This window comes from Chiloscyllium punctatum, chromosome 22 (genome assembly GCF_047496795.1).
Source record: "Chiloscyllium punctatum isolate Juve2018m chromosome 22, sChiPun1.3, whole genome shotgun sequence".
Lineage (NCBI taxonomy): Eukaryota > Metazoa > Chordata > Chondrichthyes > Orectolobiformes > Hemiscylliidae > Chiloscyllium > Chiloscyllium punctatum.
Window position 1 is genome coordinate 9,318,781 of NC_092760.1, and position 19,609 is coordinate 9,338,389.

Genomic DNA, 19,609 nt, shown 5'->3' on the forward strand with positions numbered 1-19,609 from the left:
CTGGCCTGCAGTGAACGATTACACCTTCCTCCACATCATTTATTTTTCTAACCTCTTCACTCACTGAGAACGGATTACTTGGGATGGATTTAGCTTTTGTGTATATTTGGTTTTGCTTTTTTTGTCCCACTTCCTACTAATTGTTGCTGATTCCTAACAGCCCTTTACACTGGCTTTACACCTCCAGTCTCTGTCATTTTGCCCCTCAGATGGAGTCAGTCCTTGCCCATGAGGAAAGGAGTGTTATCATGTTGCTGCTCCTCCTTCTCCTTTCGGTCCATTCCTCACGTGGACTCCTCGTTCCGTTATCCGCTGCACCTAATGTTGGCTCTGAGTTACTTGGATTGATTCACCAATTGAATTATTGTTCTAACTGGATATGTCACGGCATACTTTAACTGGTCTCTGAAATGTTTCTGTGTCACCACATAAATCAGGGCATTTGTGCAGCAACTTAAGTTCCTCAGCATATATCCAATCTGTACAAAAAGGCCAAAAGAAACAGAATCCAAGGAATAACCAGCATTAAAGAAATATAAAATATGCAACAACCAGAGAAGTATGAAGCTGGCAGATATGGCAAAGAGTAAAACCACAGAATTCTTCCTGCTCTCTACCTCTGGATCATTCTCTGTTTTTCTCTGACCTCTCAGTTCCTTCCGCACCTTAATGGCCTCGAAGATATGTCTGACAGTCAGAATGTTGATAAAGAGAATAAAAGTGAATGGGGACATTGGTGTTAAAAAAGTCTCAAAATATCTAAAACCTATCCACCGAGGGTCAATATAATAACTAGACCTGGTATAACAGTACCATGGAACATTGTTGATCATCTTTCCAGGGTAATACACAAAGGAGTTGGGAATGTTCTTTAAACAAAAGAAGATGCAGATTGTTGCTAGAACCCTGGTTGCAGTTTTCCCTGTGCAATACTTAGTTTTCATCTCATGTAAACAAATGGCGATAAATCGATCAAAGGAAAAAGCAATGGTGAACCATGCAGAACAATCAATGCTCAAGCGGCCGAGGGCATAGAGAACACTACAGATAGGAGTGATTTGCAGGAAACACAGTGGTCTTCCGAAACCCTTTCTAGACCAGTCAGGACCAGTGCTCAGCCACACCCCATCAATGTGGCCTCAGTGTAAACCCATTCTGCACAGTATAGGGAAACACACAATGCTGCACATTACTGAGGAGCTTCTGAACTGACAAACTATTCAATTTAAACTCAGTCAGTGAGGACACTAATGTCAGACATCAGGATTTGCCTTGCTAAATGGAAATATAATAATTTACCAGTTATCTGTAGAAATAAGGATGATTCAATGCAGTGGTTTATATAAGTTGTTCCAACGTTTACCAGGAACACCAACAGCAACAAGGATGGTCTCGTACATTCTACTGATTCTTTCTCTGAGAAGATGCATTTCGTTGTTTGTGACACAACCTTTCCCTTCCTGCTGCTGGGAATCTGTTGGAATTGGAGAATTCTCTCAGAGATGGAGCTGACAAGTTCCAGAGACTTTATTTTATATTGTGTGGTATCTCCTTTGAGAAACCGTGATTATATCTTCAAATTTTTTAACACATTTTGAACAAACAAGTTATGACAGCAGGTTTATTTTAATGATGATAGCATTGAGATTTACAGCTATATTTGAATACCCCAAAGGCTGGATTGATCTGATCCTGTTAAGTCTCAAACATTCATGTTTTCAAGTAACAATATTTGCAATATTTCAATCAATCCTATCAATATCTAAATACCTTTTCATATTCTTTTCAGTGATGACCTTCATTCTGCTGAGGTTATTCAGTCGTTCAATGCCTCATGCTGTTGAAGTTTTTGAGAGCTGTTCTCCTGCCCACTGTTATCCCACAGCTTTCCTTGTTAATACAACTGATTTGGGAAATTCTCTCTGTGAATGAGCACTCTAATACAGAACATGAAGCTGATACCGACCACACCTACAGCTAGAACTTCCACTCGGTCACATTTTCTCAAAACAAAGACAAAAATAATCAGAACCTTCAGTTCCAAATCACAGAATGATGACATCATACAGGATAGAGATGGCCCTTTGCTCCATTGAGCTTGTATCTCTAAACTCACACTCAAAGCTACTCAGGGCTGGACAATGGGAAGCCTTCAAACATGAGAGAATGAGAGTCCAGAGACAGTATGTTCCTGTTTGGGTGAAAGGCAAGGCTGGTAGGTGCAGGGAATACTGGATGACTTGAGAAATTGAGGTTTTATTTGAGAAAAAGAAGGAAGCATATGTCAGGTATCGGCAGCAGAGAACAAGTGAATCCTGATTAGAGTATAAATGCAGGAGGAATATACTTAAGAGGAGAATCAGGAAGGCAAAAACGGAACATGAGATAGCACTGGCAAATCGGGTTAAGGAGAATCCAAACAGATTCAATAAATACATTCAGGATAAAAGATTAACTGGGGAGAGAACAGTGCCCCTCAAATATCAGCAAGGCAGCCTATGTGTGGAACTACAGGAGATGGGGAGATACTAAACAAATATTTTGCATCAGTGTTTACTGTGGAGAAGGTCATGTAAGATATAGAATGTGGGGAAAGAGATGGTGACATCTTAAAAACTGTTCATGTTACAGTGGACATCTCAAAATGCATAAAGATAGATAAATCCCAGGACCTGATCAGGTGTACCATAGAAATCAGCGAGAAGCAAGTAAAGTGATTGCTGGGCCCCTTGCTGAGATATTTGTATCATCGATAGTCACAGGTGAGGTACTGGAAGGCTGAATGTTGGCTAAGGGGGTGCCACTATTTAAGAATGGTGGTAAGGAAAAGCCAGGGATCTATAGACCAGTGAGCCTGATTGATGGTGGAAAAGTTGATGCAGTCAATCCTATGGGATAGGGTTTACATATATTTGGAAAGACAAGGACTGTTTAGGGATAGTCGGCATGACTCTGTGCGTGTGAAGAGGATTGATGAGGGCAGAGCAGTGGCTGTGATCTACATGAACGTCAGTAAGGCATTCAACAAGGGAATTCACAGTGGACTGGTTAGCAAAATTAGATGTCATGGAATGCAGGGAGAACTAGCTATTTGGATGCAGGACTGGCTCAAAGATCGCAGACAGAGGTTGTTGATGGAGGGTTGCTTTTCAGACTGGAGGCCTGTAATCCATGGTGTGCCACAAGGATCAGTGCTGGGTCCATTGCTTTTCATCATGTTACATTGGACATCTCAAGATGCATAAAGACAGATATATCCCAGGACTTGATCAGGTGTCCCCTAGAAATCAGTGAGAAGCAAGTAAAGTCAGAAGCAAGTTGGGGTGGCACAATGGTTAGCACTGCTGCCTCACAACACCAGAGACCTGGGTTCAATTCCTGCCTCAGGCAACTGTCTGTGTGGAGTTTGCACATTCTCCCTGTATCTACGTGGGTTTCCTCCAGGTGCTCCGGTTTCCTCCCACAATCCAAAGATGTGCAGGTTAGGTGAATTGGCCATGCTAAATTGCCTGTAGTGTTGGGTGAAGGGGTAAATGTAGGGGAATGTGTCTGGGTGGGTTGCTTTTCGGAGGGTCGGTGTGGACTTGTTGGGCTGAAGGGCCTGTTACCACACTCTAAGGAATCTAATCTAATCATTTCCATAAATGATTTGGATGTGAAAATAGCAGATATAGTCTGTAAGTTTGCAGATGACACCAAAATTGGAGGTTACCTCAGAGTACACAGATGTTCAGATGGGTCAATAGGCCAAGGAGTAGCAGATGGAGTTTAATTTAGATAAATGTGAGGTGCTGTATTTTGAAAAGACAAATCAGAGCAGGAGTTATACACTAATGGGTTTGTTGCTGAACCTCCTTCCAAGGCCCTAAAGGAGCCTTCCACATCCATCAAAGTTTTACCTGCACATTCACCAATATCATTTATTGTATCCGTTGCTCCCGATGCGGTCTCCTCTACACTGGGGAGACAGGACGCCTCCTAGCAGAGCGCTTTAGGCAACATCTCCGGGACACCCGCACCAATCAACCACACTGCCCTGTGGCCCAACATTTCAACTCCCCTTCCCACTCTGCCGAGGACATGGAGGTCCTGGGCCTCCTTCACCGCCACTCCCACACCACCAGACACCTGGAGGAAAACACCTCATCTTCCGCCTCAGAACACTTCAACCCCAGGGCATCAATGTGAACTTCAACAGTTTCCTCATTTCCCCTTCCCCCACCTCACCCCAGTTCCGAACTTCCAGCTCAGCACTGTCCCCATGACTTGTCCTACCTGCCTATCTTCTTTTCCACCTATCCACTCCACCGTCCCCCCGCCCCCGATCTATCACCTTCATCCCCTCCCCCACTCACCTATTGTACTCTATGCTACTTTCTCCCCACCCCCACCCTCCTCTCATTTATCTCTCCATAAAACCCTTGTCAATTGTTGTTAACACCCATCTGGTTCTCTAATGCCCTTCAGGGATTAGGGCTGTCCTTGTCTTATCTGGGCTACATGTGACTCCAGACCCACAGCAATTGGTGCGGTTGGTGGAGGTCAGCCATCTAAGCTTCAGGCCCTCACAGCAGGAGGTCCTCAAGATTGTGTCCTAGCCCTAACTATCTTTAGTGACTGTATAACTGACCTTCCCTCAGGCAGAATGTCATGAGTCCGAGGGTTCTCTAATACTCACACAATGTTCAGCAGCATTCTTCCCTCCTCAGATACTGAAGCACTCCATGTGGCTCTGCAACAAGATCCTGGCAACTTCAGCTCCTCGGAAACGGTGTTAGGGAAGTGGAGCCGGAGGTGGATGAACTTCGGATCATTCGGGAGGCTGAGAGAGTAATTGAGAGGAGTTACAGGGAGGTAGTGACACCTCAGGTACAGGGGAAAGGTAGATTACAGTCGGGAGACAGAAAGGAACAGGCAGACGGTGCAGAGTTCCCCTGTGGCCGTTCCCCTCAATAACAAGCATACTGTTTTGGTTACTGCTGGGGAGTGACAACTTACCAGGGGTAAGCAATGGGGCACAGGTCTCTGGCACAGAGTCTGTCCCTGTGGTTCAGAAAGGAAGGATTAGAAAAAAGGAGACTGAGGGGGGACCTGATTAAGGGTATGAACGGTATAGCCAGGGTAGATAGAGATAAGCTTTTTCCCAGGGTAAAGGATTCAGTAATGAGAGGTCACGCTTTCAAGGTGAAAGGTGAAAAGTTTAAGGGGGGACAAAAGGCAAGTACTTTACACAGAAGATGGTAGGTGTCTGGAATGCATTGCCAGCAGCGGTAGTACAGGCAGGTATGTTAGACTCATTTAAGATGCGACTGGACAGATGCATGAGTAGGTGGGGAGCAGAGGGATACAGATGCTTAGGAATTGGGCGACAGGTTTAGACAGTAGGTTTGAGTTGGCTCAGGCTTGGAGGGCTGAAGGGCCTGTTCTTGGGCTGTAAATTTTCTTGGCTCTTTGTTGTTTGAAGTGAAAGAGGAGCAGAGCATTAGTCATTGGGGACTTCACAGTGAGGGGACAGATAGGAGATTCTGTAGGAACGAGAGCGAATCAGGGTTGATGTACTGCCTCCCAAGTGCCAGGGTTCATGACGTCTCAGATCGTGTTTTCGGGATTCTTGAGGTGGAGGGGGAACAGCCCCAACTCATGGTCCACATTGGCACCAATGACATTGGTAGGACAAAGGATGGGGTTTTAAAGCAGATATTCAGGGAGTTAGGGCGGAAGTTTAGAGCTGGAACAATCAGAGATGTCAACTCTGGTTTGTTACCTATGCCACATGCTGGCAAGGAATAGGGAGCGAGAAGAGTTGAACATATGGTTACAGGGGTGGTGCAGGAGGGAGGGATTTAGATACCTGGATAATTGGGGCTTATTCTGGGGTAGATGCATCGTCTACAAACAGGATGGTCTACACCTGAACCAGAGAGATACTCTAACCTGGGGGCAGGTTTGCTAATGCTCTTTGGGAGGGTTTAAACTAATTCAGCAGGAGATGGGAACCTGAATTGTACCATCAGTGCACAGGAGGTTGAGAGCAATGAGGTCCTGAATAGGGTTTCAATGTTGCAGGAATACAGCGGCAGGCAGCAAGTTGGTTTCAAGTGTGTCTACTTCAACGCCAGGAGCATCCAGAATAAGGTGGGTGACCTTGCAGCATGGGTTGGGACTTCGATGTTGTGGCCATTTCAAAGACCTGGATTGAGCAGGGACAGGAATGATTGTTGCAAGTTCCAGGGTTTAGATGTTTCCCTGGGAAGGTGGTAAAAGAGACGGAGGTGTGGCTATGTTTGTTAAGGACAGTGTTATGGTGGCAGAAAGGACATTTGATGAGGACTGGTCCACTGAGGTAGAATGGGCTGAGGTTAGAAACAGGAAAGCAGAGGTCATGCTGTTGGGAGTTTTCTGTAGGCTTCCAGAGATATAGAGGAAAGGATTGCAAAGATGATTCTGGATAGGAGAGAAAGTAACAGGGTCGTTGTTCTGGGGGCCTTCACCTTTCCAAATATTGACTGGAAACACTGTAGTTTGAGTACATTAGATGGGTCAGTTTTTGTCCAACGTGTGCAGGAGCATTTCCTGACACAGTATATCGACAGGCCAACAAGGGGCGAGGCACATTGGATTTGGTACTGGGTCACGAACCCAGGCAGATGTTTGATTTGCAGGTAGGTGAGCACTTTGGTGATAGTGACCACAATTAGGTTACGTTTACTTTAGTGATGGAAAGGGACAGGGATATATCGCAGGGAAAGTGATATAGTTGGGGGAAAGGCAATTATGCTGTGATTTGGCAAGATTTAGGATGCATAGGATGGGAAGGAAACTGCAGAGGATGGGCACAATTGAAATGTGGAGCTTTTTCAAGGATCAGCGACTACATGTCCTTGATAAGTATGTACCTGTCAGACAGCGAGGAGGTGGTGGAACAAGGGAACAATGGTTTAGTAAAGAAGTTGTATCTGTTGTTAAGAGGAAGAAGGAGGCTTACGGAAAGATGAGACATGAAGGTTCAGTTCGGTGCTTGAGCCTAAATTAGCCAGGAAGGACCAAAAGAGAAAGCAAAGAAGGGCCAGGAGGGGACATGAGAAGTCTTTGGCAGGTCACACCAAGGAAAACCTTAAAGCTTTCTATCAGTACATCAGGAATAAAAAATAGAACTAAAGTAAGATTAGGACCAGTCAAGGACAATAATGGGAAGTTGTGTGTGAAGTCTGAGGAGATAGGAGAGGCACTAAATGAATATGTTGCATTTGCATTCACACTGGAAAAAGACAATGTTGTTGAGGAGAATACTGAGATCCAGATTATTAGACAAGACGGGATTGAGGTTCATAAGAAGGAAGTGTTAGCAATTCTGGGAAGTGTGAAAATAGATAAGTCCCCTGGGTTGAAGGGGATTTATCCTAGGATTCTCTGGGAAGCCAGGGAGGAGATTGCAGAGACTTTGATCTTTATGTCATCATTGTCTACAGGAATGGTGCCAGAAGACTGGAGGACAGTAAAAGTTGTCCCTTGTTCAAGAAGGGGAGTAGAGACAACCCTGGTAATTATAGACCAGTGAGCCTTACTTTGATTGTGGATAAAGTGTTGGAAAAAGTTATAAGAGTTCAGATTTATGATCATCCTTCAATCATCCAGAAAGGATGAAGTTGATTAGGGCTAGTCAACATGGTTTTGTGAAGGGTAGATCGTGCCTCACAAACTTTATTCAGTTCTTTGAGAAGATGACCAAGCAGCAGATTGGGTGGTCAATGTGGTGGATATTGGTTTCAGTCAGGCTTTTGATAAGGGTCTTCATGATAGACTATTGCACAAAATATGGAGACATGAGATTGAGGGCGATTTAGCTTTTTGCATCAGAAATTGGCGAGCTGTAAGGGTGGTGGTTGATGGGAAATTTTATCCTGGAGTTCAGTGACTAGTGGTGTACCACAAGGATCTGTTTTTTGTTCACTGGTGTTTGTCATTTTCATAAAAATTTGGATGAGGATGTAGAAGGATGCGTTCATTAAATTTGCAGATGACACCAGGTCAATGGAGTTGTGGACAGTGCAGAAAGATGCTGCAAGTTACAAAGGGACGAAGATAAGCTGCAGAGCTGGGCTGAGAGGTGGCAAATGGAGTTTAATGCAGAAAAGTGTGAGGTGATTCACTTTGGAAGGAGGAACAGGAATACGGAATACTGGGTTAAAGGCAAGATCCTTGGTGGTGTGGTGAGCATAGAGATCTTGGTGTTCATGGACATAGATCCCTGAAAGTTGCCACCCAGGTTGATAGGGTTGTTAAGAAAGCGCATAGTGTGTTAGCTTTTATTAGTAGAAGGATTGAGTTTCAGAGCCATGAGGTCATATTGCAGCTGTACAAGACTCTGGTGCGGCCGCACTTGGCATATTGCGTACAGTTCTGGTATTAAAAGTAGGATGTGGAAACATTGGAAAGGATGCAGAGAAGATTTATCAGGATGTTGCCTAGTATAGAGAGATGGTCTTATGAGGGAAGGCTGAGGGACTTGAGGCTGTTTTTGTTAGAGAGAAGAAGGTTGAGAGGTGACTTCATAGAGACATACAAGATGATCAGAGGATTAGATAGGGTGGACAGTGAGAGCCCTTTTCCTCGGATGGAGATGGCTGATACGAAGGGACAGAGTTTTACTGTCAGAGGTATTTCCTTACTCAGAGTGTAGTCAGGGCATGGAACGCCCCGCCTGCAACAGTAGTAGACTTGCCAACTTTAAGAACATTTAAATGGTCATTGGATAAATATATGGATGATAATGGAATGGTGTAGGTTAGATGGGCTTGAGATTGGTTTCACAGGTCGGCACAACATCGAGGGGCGAAGGGCCTGTCCTGCGCTGTAATGTTCAATGTTCTATGTTCCAGGCCTGAGCTGACAAATGGCAATTAACATCCGTGCCACACAAATGCGAAACAATTATCACCTCCAAGAAGAGACCACATAAATAATGCCTTTTGACATTCAAGGATTTGTGTTGCTGAATCCCCCACAATCAACAAGCTGGGAGTTCCCATTGAGCTGAATTGAAATGGATTTACAATGTAACTACTGTGGATACAAGAGCAGCTCAGGGGGCAGGAACACTGCTGTGAGGGATGTACCTCATGGCTCCAAAAGCCTCTCCCCCATCTCCAAGGCACACGTCAGGAGTGTGATGGAATACTCCCCACTTCCCTGGATGGAAATATCTCTAAGATCCTTCAAGAAATGGGATCCCAGCATGACCAAACAGCCATATAAAAGCACAATGTTGTAGACACTCAAATGCCGACATGAAATCAGAAAGTGCTGGAGAAATTCAGCAAATCTGGCAACACCTTTGGAGAGACACATAAAGTTAAACTTTTGAGTCCAATATCACTCTCCTTCAGAACAGTGCTGACAAGGTGTCATGTCGGACTAGAAACATTCATTCTCTTTCTCTCTTCATAGTTACACTAGGCCTGCTGAGTTTCTCCAACATTTTCTCTTTTACGATGAAGTAACCAGTTTGATCGGCACCATATCTACAAACATTGTCATTCCACCACCAGTGTTCATTGGTAGCACTGAGTATCATTGACAATACACATTGCAGAGACTCACCTTCAACATCTATGACCACTACCTTCCTAAAGACAAAGGCAGGAGATGCATGAGAACACCATGACCTGCATGTTCCCTTCCAAGCCACTCACCATCCTGACTTGGGTATATATTCCTTCAGTAAAGTCCCTGAAGTCCCAGTGGACCACAGGGCTGCTCTCTCATTAGTGAGAAACAACCGGCCGTGAGTTTAACCTGAGGGTCACCGTGCCCCAGAGGAACGGTGAGGTTGGGAAGGTAGGACCTTCATGATGATCTCAGCCAGTGTGGGGATTGAACCTGTGCTGTTAATATAGAACATACTATAATACAGCACAGTACAGGCCCTTCAGCCCTCGATGTTGTGCCAACCATTTACCTGACTCTATTGTTCTCTCCTCTATGTGCCTATCCAAGAGTTGCTTAAATTGCACAAAATACAGAGGCATGGGATTGAGGGTGTTTCAGCAGTTTGGATCAGAAGGTGGCTAGTTGAAAGAAGACAGAGGGTGGTGGCTGGTGGGAAATGTTCACCCTGAAGTTCGTTACTAGTGGTGTATCACAAGGATTTGTTTTGGGTCCACTGCTGTTTGTCATTTTTATAAATGACCTAGGTGAGGGTGTGGAAGGATGGGTTAGTACATTTGTGGATGACAATAAGGTCAGTGGAGTTGTGGATAGTGTTGAAGGATGTTGCAGTCTACAGAGGGACATAGATAAACTGCAGAGCTGAGCTGAGAGGTGCCAAATGGAACTTAGTGTGGAAAAGTGTGAGATGATTCACTTTGGAAGGAGGAACAAGAATACAGAGTACTGGGCTAATGGTAAGATTCTTGGTAGTGTAGATGAGCAGAGAGATCTCAACGTCCAGGTACATAGATCCCTGAAAGTTGCCACCCAGGTTGATAAGGTTGAGGCTCTTTTTGTTCGAGAGAAGAAGGCTGAGAGATGACGTAATTGTGAGATACAGATAATCACAGAGTTAGATAGGGTGGACAGTGAGAGCTTTTTCCTCAGATGGTGATGGCTTGCACGAGGGGACATAGCTTTAAATTGAGGGGTGATAGATATAGGACAGATGTCAGAGGTAGTTTCTTTACACAGTGTATAGTTGGGGCAGGTCGTGTCTCACAAACCTTATTGAATTCTTTGAGAAGGTGACCAAGGAAGTGGACGAGGGTAAAGCAGTAGATGTGGTGTACATGGATTTTAGCAAGGCGTTCGATAAGGTACCCTATAGCAGGCTAATGCAAAAACTACGGAGGTATGGCATTGAGGGTGCATTAGAGGTTTGGATTAGGAATTGGCTGGCTGGAAGGAGACAGAGGGTAGTAGTTGATGGTATAGGTTCATCTTGGAGCGCAGTTACTAGCGGTGTTCCACAAGGATCTGTTTTGGGACCATTGCTGTTTGTCATTTTTATAAATGACCTGAAGGAGGGGCTTGAAGGCTGGGTGAGCAAATTTGCGGATGACACAAAAGTCGGTGGAGTTGTGAACAGCGAAGAAGGATGTGGCAGGTTACAGCGCGATATAGATAAGTTGCAGAGCTGGGCAGTAAGGTGGCAAATGGAATTCAATGTAGCTAAGTGTGAAGTCATTCACTTTGGTAGGAGTAACAAGAAGATGGATTACTGGGCTAATGGTAGACTACTTGGTAGTGTGGATGAGCAGAGGGATCTTGGTGTCCATGTATACAGATCTTTGAAAGTTGCCACCCAGGTAAATAGTGCTGTGAAGAAGGCATATGGTGGACTGGGCTTTATTGGTAGAGGAATTGAGTTCCGGAGTCCTGAGGTCATGTTGCAGTTGTATAAGACTCTGGTGCGGCCTCATCTGGAGTATTGTGTGCAGTTTTGGTCGCCATACTATAGGAAGGATGTGGAGGCATTGGAACGAGTGCAGAGGAGGTTTACCAGGATGTTGCCTGGCATGGTAGGAAGAACGTATGAGGAAAGGCTGAGGCACTTGGGGCTGTTCTCATTGGAGAAAAGAAGGTTTAGGGGAGATTTGATAGAGGTGAACAAGATGATTAGGGGTTTCGATAGGGTTGACAGTGAGAACCTGTTTCCGCGTATGGAGTCAGCTGTTCCTAGGGGACACAGCTTTTAAATTAAGGGGAGGTTGGTATAGGACAGATGTTAGGGGTAGATTCTTTACTCAGCGGGCTGTGAGATCATGGAATGCCCTGCCAGTAGCAGTGGTGGACTCTCCCTCTTTCTGGTGTTTTAAGCGGGCATTGGACAAGCATATGGAGGTTATTGGGCTAGTGTAGGTTAGGTAGGCTTCAGTCGGCGCAACATCGAGGGCCGAAGGGCCTGTACTGCGCTGTATTTTTCTATCTTCTATGTTCTATGGAACATACTGCCTGCAACTGTAGTAGACACCGACTTTCAGGGCATTTAAATGGTCATTGGATAATCATATGGACAAAAATGGAATTGTGTAGGTTAAATGGACTTCAGATTAGTTAGACAGGTCGGCACAACATTAAGGGCCGAAGGCTGTACTGCGCTGTCATGTTTATGTTCTATATTCTAATTGTTCCTAATCTATCTGACTCTGCTACCACTGCTGGTAGTGTATTCCACACGCCCACCACTGTCTGTGTTAAGAACCTGCCTCTGACATCTCCCCTAAACCTTCCTCTAATCACCTTAAAATTATGCCCCCCACCCCCCTTCATGATGGCCATTTCCACCCAAGGAAAAAGTCTCTGTCTGTTCCCTCTGTCTGTGTCTCTCATCACCTTGTACACCTCCATCATGTCAGCTCTCATCCTTCTTCACTCCAGTGAGAAATACCCTCGCTCCCTCAACCTTTCTTCATAAGACATGCCCTCCAGTCCAGGCAGCGCCCTCTCTAAAGCTCCCACATCCTTCTGATAATGAGGCAACCAGAACTGAACACAATATTCCAAGTGTGGCCTAAGCAGGGCTCTATAGAGCTGCAGCATAACCTCGCGGCTCTCAGACTCCATCCCTCTGCTAATGAAAGCAAACACGCTATAAGTTGCCTAAACAAATTTGGGGGGCACTGGGTGACTTTGAGGGATCAATAGGCAAGGACTTCAAGATCCCTCTGTTCCTCCACACTGCCAAGAATGCTGCCTTTAACCCTGCATTCTGCATTTCAATTTGATCTTCCAAAATGAATCATTTCATGCTTTTCCAGGTTGAACTCCATCTGACACTTATCAGCCCAGTTCTGCATTCTGTCAATGTTCTGTTGCAACCTAGGGCAGTCCTCCACACTATCCACCACTCCACCAACCTTCATGTCATTGGCAAACTTACTAACCCAACCTTCCACTTCCTCATGTAGATCATTTATAAAAATACACAGAGAGCAGAGGTCCCAGAACCGATCTCTGCGGAACATCACTGGTCACCAAGCTCCAGGCTGAATACTTCCCATCTACTGGGGTAAAAACAATGACTGCAGATGCTGGAAAGCAAATACTGGATTAGTGGTGCTGGAAGAGCACAGCAGTTTAAGCAGCATCCAACGAGCAGCAAAATCGACGTTTCGGGCAAAATATTCGGGCAAAAGGTGCTAGGATGGGAGGGTGGGTCGTAGGGGGGTGTGGACCTGACCAGGTAATCGCGGAGGGAACGGTCTTTGCGGAAGGCGGAAAGGGGTGGGGAGGGAAATATATCCCTGGTGGTGGGGTCTTTTTGGAGGTGGCGGAAATATCGGCGGATGATTTGGTTTATGCGTGACTATCTGGTCAGGTCCACACCCCCCTACGATCCACCCTCCCATTCTTGCACTTTCCCCTGCCACCGCAGGAACTGTAAAACCTGTGCCCACACCTCCTCCCTCACCTCTATCCAAGGCCCTAAAGGAGCCTTCCACATCCATCAAAGTTTTACCTGCACATCCACTAATATCATTTATTGTATCCGTTGCTCCCGATGTGGTCTCCTCTACATTGGGGAGACTGGGCGCCTCCTAGCAGAGCGCTTTAGGGAACATCTCCGAGACACCCGCACCAATCAACCACACCACCCCGTGGCCCAACATTTCAACTCCCCCTCCCACTCTGCTGAGGACATGGAGGTCCTGGGCCTCCTTCACCGTCGCTCCCTCACCACCAGACGCCTGGAGGAAGAACGCCTCATCTTCCGCCTCGGAACACTTCAACCCCAGGGCATCAATGTGGACTTCAACAGCTTCCTCATTTCCCCTTCCCCCACCTCATCCTAGTTTCAAACTTCCAGCTCAGCACTGTCTCCTTGACTTGTCCGACCTGCCTATCTCCTTTTCCACCTATCCACTCCACCCTCTCCTCCTTGACCTTCATCTCCTCCCCCATTCACCCATTGTACTCTATGCTACTCTCTCCCCACCCCCACCCTCCTCTAGCTTATCTCTCCATGCTTCAGGCTCACTGCCTTTATTCCTGATGAAGGGCTTTTGCCCGAAACGTCGATTTTGCTGCTCGTTGGATGCTGCCTGAACCGCTCTGCTCTTCCAGCACAACTAATCCAGTACTTCCCATCTACTACCAGCCTCTGTCTTCTATGGACAAGCCCACTCTGTATCCAGACAGCCAAATTTCCCAGTATCCCATGCCTCCTTACTTTCTGAATGAGCCTCCCATGGGCAACCTTATCAAATGCCTTGCTAAAATCCATGTGCACCACATCCACTTCCTCAGTGCATTTTGTCACATCTTCAAAGGATTCAATAAGGTTTGTGAGGCATGACCTGCCCTCACAAAGCCATGCTGACTATCTCTAACCAAGCTATGGTTTTCCAATGAAGCATAAAGCCTGCGTCTCTGAATCCTCTCCAATAATTTTCCCAACACATATGTAAAACTGACTGGTCTGCAATTCCTAAGATTACCCTATTCCCTATCATGAATAAGGGAATAACATTTCCCACCCTCCAATTATTTGGCACCACTGCAGTGGACAATGAGGACCCAAAGATCATCATCAAAGGCACAGTAATCTCTTCCCTTGCTTCCTGTAGTAACCTTGGGTATATTCCTTCCTGCCCAGGGGAGTTAGCTATCCTGAAAACTTTCAGCACATCCTCCTTTTTAACACCAACCTGTTTGAGCATGTCAGACGGTTTTCTGCTGTCCTCACAAACATCAAGTTCCCTCTCAGTAGTGAATAATGAAGCAAAGTATTCATTGAGGACCAACACTACCTCCTCCTCCGACTCCGACTCCCTCCACTGTCCCTGATTGGCCCTACCCTCACTCTGACCATCCTCTTGTTCCTCACATCAGTGTAGAACACCTTGGGGTTTTCCTTCATCCTGCCTCCCAAAGTCTTTACATGCCCCCTCCTAGATCTCCTAAGTCCATTCTTCAGTTCCTTCCCAGCTACCTTGTAACCCTCTGGAGCCCTGTCTGATGCTTGCCTCCTCAACCTAAAGTAAGCTTCCTTCTTCCTCTTGACTAGATGTTCCACATCCCTTGTCACCCAAGGTTCTTTCACCCTACCATCCCTTCCTTGCCTCAGTTTGACAAACCTGTCCTTCCAAACAACCTCCACATTTCTGTTGAGCAGTTCCCTGGGAACATCTGTTCCCAAGTTAGATGCCCCAGTTTCTGCCTAATAGTATTGTAATTCCCCCTCCCCCAGTTAAATACTTTCCCAGACCATCTGCTCCTATCCCTCTCCATGAGTATAGTGAAGGTCATGGAGTTATGATCATTATCACTGAAATGCTCTTCTACAGAGAGATCTGGCCTGGTTCATTGCCAAGCACCAAATCTAACATTGGATGTTGGTATCACTCTACATCACAAACCAGCCGTCCAGCCACCAGTGCTGCAGGGACTCAGTTAGCACAGTTGGCTGGATGGCTGATGTAGAGAGGTGAGGTGGTACTTTGGTTAAACTCACCATCAGTTGTCTCTCTCCCTCTCTCCAAGACAGAACAGCCTTTTGAATTGTGCAATTCCTTCGGTATCACTCTGTCACAATCGAGAGAGAAGGCTGAGAGGCGATTTCATTGAGACAAACAAGATAATCAGGGGTTCAATAGGGTGGACAGTGAGAGCCGCTTTCCTCGGATGGTGATGGCTTGCACGAGGGGACACAGCTTTAAATTGAGGGATGATAGATACAGGACAGATATCAGAGTAGTTGGGGTATGGAACACCCTGCCTACAACAGTTAGAGACTCACCAACTTTAGGGGCATTTGAATGGTGATTGGATAAACAAATGGATGAAAATGGAATAGTGTCGGATCGATGGGCTTCAGATTGGTTCCACAGGTCAGCGCAACATCGAGGGCCGAAGGGGCTGTAATGTGCGATGTTCTATTTTAGTGACCAGTTGAGCCTGGAAGAGGCTGAAGGGTGAGTACAAAGGAGAGACCCACAGAGACCCAGAGATGGAGAGCAGAAGGAAGGCTGTGATTCTGCTCTTCGCCATCTCTGGGAGCTTCACCCTCCCGTGGTTCATCAATGTTGTAGATTTCTGATATTATGTCATTCGAGGCATCAATCCTGATGATTACCCACCGTTTCTGTTCGTGTTCAGGGTTGTTGGTGACATGCTGCAGAGGTTACATTGTTGCACAAACAGATTTATTTATGCAGCAACACTGTCTACTTTCAGAGGGAAGATCAGTAACACAGTAAAACCACTGGCTACACAAATTCATTACGTTCTGAATAAATAAAACTCTTCATTGAAGCCAAAGGGATGGTCCCATTGTTCCCAGACTGTGGAATGATATTTTTCATTGACCCGTGGGATATGGGCAGCACTGGCTGGGCCAGTGTTTTTTGCCCGTCCCTAGTTGCCCCTTGAGAAGGTGATGGTGAGCTGTCTTCTTGAACTCACTGCACTCCATGTGATGTAGGTAGACCCACAATGTGCCCCTTAGGGAGGGAATTCCAGGACTTTGACCCAATGACACTGAAGGAACAGCGATATGTTTCCAAGTCAGGATTGTGAGTGGTTCGGAGGGGAACTTGCAGGGGGTGGTGTTCCCATGTATCTGCTGCCCTTGTTCTTCTAGATGGAAGTGGTTGGGGGTTTGGAAGGTGCTGGCTGAGGATCGGAGGTGAATTTCTGGAGAAATCCTGTGGATGGTACACACTGCTGTCATGGTGCATTGGGAGTGGTGGGAGGGGATGCTTGTGGATGTGGTGCCAATCAAACCGAGGCCACTTTGTCCTGGCTGGTGTTGAGCTCTTGAGTGTTGTTGGAGCTGCCCCTATCCAGGCAAATGGGGGGCTATTCCATCACATTCCTGACAGAGAGTCCCTGTCCCAGTGCAGGATCCTGCTGATTCCCCATCGGAGCACAACCCAGTGGAATTGTCAGGGACAATGGCCTTTCCCAATGGGGAATTCCTGTCAGCTTGAAACCCCTGTGTAAATCTCCATCAAAATCAAATCCTTTGGAGTGTCCCGCTGTAATTAGATAGAATAGTTCATCAGAAAATGTTTGTCTATTAAATACGTGGTCTCCCTTCTCAGCAACAATTTAACAGACCCCATACTCCTGCCACAAACGGCCGACTATGAGCTGTCTCAATGTGAGAAATTGTGGCAGATGATCACATGACATCATCAGACCCCACAAAACCAAACATTTAATTATGCAGCAACTTTGTCTCGTTTTAGAGTGAAGTTCAGGAACGCAGTAAGTACTTGGTTACACGAACTCATTGCATCATGAGTAAATAAAACTTATGTGCAATAACAAATGACCGGGCTTCGTATTTTTCAGCATCAAGCTTCCGAGTTGCAATTGGCTGCTACTCCAATGCAATCCCAAACAGAAATTTCCTGTGAGTGAAGATTCAAAACAGGGCAACCCATCTCCTTTGTGTGGAAAGTGATACACTGCCACCCCCTGCTGGCCTCTCCATGCCACTGCACAAGGGGCTCACAGATGAAAGACGTCAATGATTCAGTCAGAGAGGGACAGAAGGGCAACAGCTCACGGCACCATCAACACACACACACAAGGCTGGTGTGGAGAGGTTTGCTATTGGATTGAGGTCCCTCAGTGTGGAACACGCTCCTGTGGAGAAATGTAATACACTCTCTGCAATGTGGGAAATGATTTATCTTTGAGCAGTATTCCTGATGTTATACATTACATAGAGTGTTTCTGCTGCAATTGCTTCTAGTCACCTCCAAGTGAGGTGAGACGTCTTTGTGAGAAGACGGTGAATTTTATTGCACTTTCTGCATGTTGCCATGTTTTCTGATGTACTCTCACAAATTCTAAGTCAGAATTGATTCAAAAGTGGAAGGGGTGAGACCAGCACTGGGCATGTTCATCCCCATCTCCTCATATCACAGGGACAACATCGCGAGGGCTCGTGCAAAACTGGTCAGTGTCTCCAAAGGCATTCTTTGAAGAACGAAATAAACATGCATTGTGAGAGATTCACAGACTTTGAGGTTTTCTCCAAAAGAGATCTGCCACTTGTGCAATGGCGTGGGGTGTCCAGCAGAGAGCGACATTGTATCACTTTAATAACTAGAAGGACCAAGGGCAAAAGAGAGCGAGAGAGGATTTGTCCCAAAAACACATTGGACAGAGATACATATAAACATAGAGACATACTCTGTATATGACATGAAGTCTTGATTCTGTACCCTTTGTATAGGTCAGTAAACTAGAGGCCTAGGATGCGGCCTCTTATGAACAGGCGGTAAACCTTCTTCGAATTAAAAATTGAGAGAAATACTTAGCTATTTTTAAAAATCAGGAGAATTAAACAGGACAGACTTCCAAAACATGAAACCAGATGGATCCAACACACCATGCTTCCACGGATTACCAAAAATACACAAACGTGGGGCCCCTCTCATAGTCTCCCTACCTGGTACACCAACATACAGACTCGCCAGAGAACTCCACCGAACACTAAACCACCTAATTGAAGATGCACACCACCCCATTCACTCCACCCAAGAATTCCTGAACAACATCAAAGACACCAAGATATAAGAGGACAAAATAATGGTCTCCTTTGACATTACATCCCTTTTCATATCAATTAACATTGACTTGGCCAAAGAAACGCCAAAGAAACACAGGCATCATTACTAGCAAAACCAGGACCACAAACACCAGAGAGCACCAACTTCATCAGCAAAGACAACATCCTCAAGCTAGTGGACTTGTGCCTCACCACCCACTTCACTATCAATAACAAAACTGACAAACAAGTCAACGGAACACCCATGGGATCACCAATATCAGGGCTCATCATGGAAGCAGGAATGCAGAGACTTGAACAAGCTGCCCTCCATCTATCCAACCCAAACTTGAGTCTGCTACGTGGATGACACCTTTGTCATCACAAACCAGAACAAATTAGAAGAAACATACAACACCATCAACAATATCCTGACAGACATAAAATTCACAAAACAGGAGGAGAACAACAACAGACGCCCATTCCTGGATGTACAGTTGAACGTACAGTTAATGGAGAGCCTCAAACCAGCGTCTACAGAATAACAATCAAGTACTTAACTTCAGAACCAATCATCATAACACCCACAAACAGAGCTGCATCAAGACGTTATTTCAATGAGCTACATTGAGCTACATTCAATGAGCAGCACCCAAGAACTACAAAAAGCAGCGGAACAATGTCTTTTCAAGAAGAATGGGTACCCAATAAACAAAATGGCCACTGAATGCTTAAAGAAATGTTAAATGATGCTCACCACCGACTCCATAAATACAATCGGGCGATTTCGCACCAAAGCACTTTGTTCAATACCACAATAGACCTTAAATGGTCAAATGATTTAGAATGAACTATAAGTTTTAAACGACAGCAAACGCAGAATATGAAAAAAAAACTTGCACTTCAACATAAGTTAGATAAACTCACACAAAAATATATGTCGTACAACACAGATGCTTGGGTAAAAAAAATCTTTCAGATGATTCACTTACCGATACAGAAAAAGCAGTCCTAGTCAGAGGGTTAAACTACAATTATGAAGACGCGAATAAAAAGGACTTCCTCGCACTATTTGAATCCACATTAAAAAATAATGGTCTTTCAGAGGAA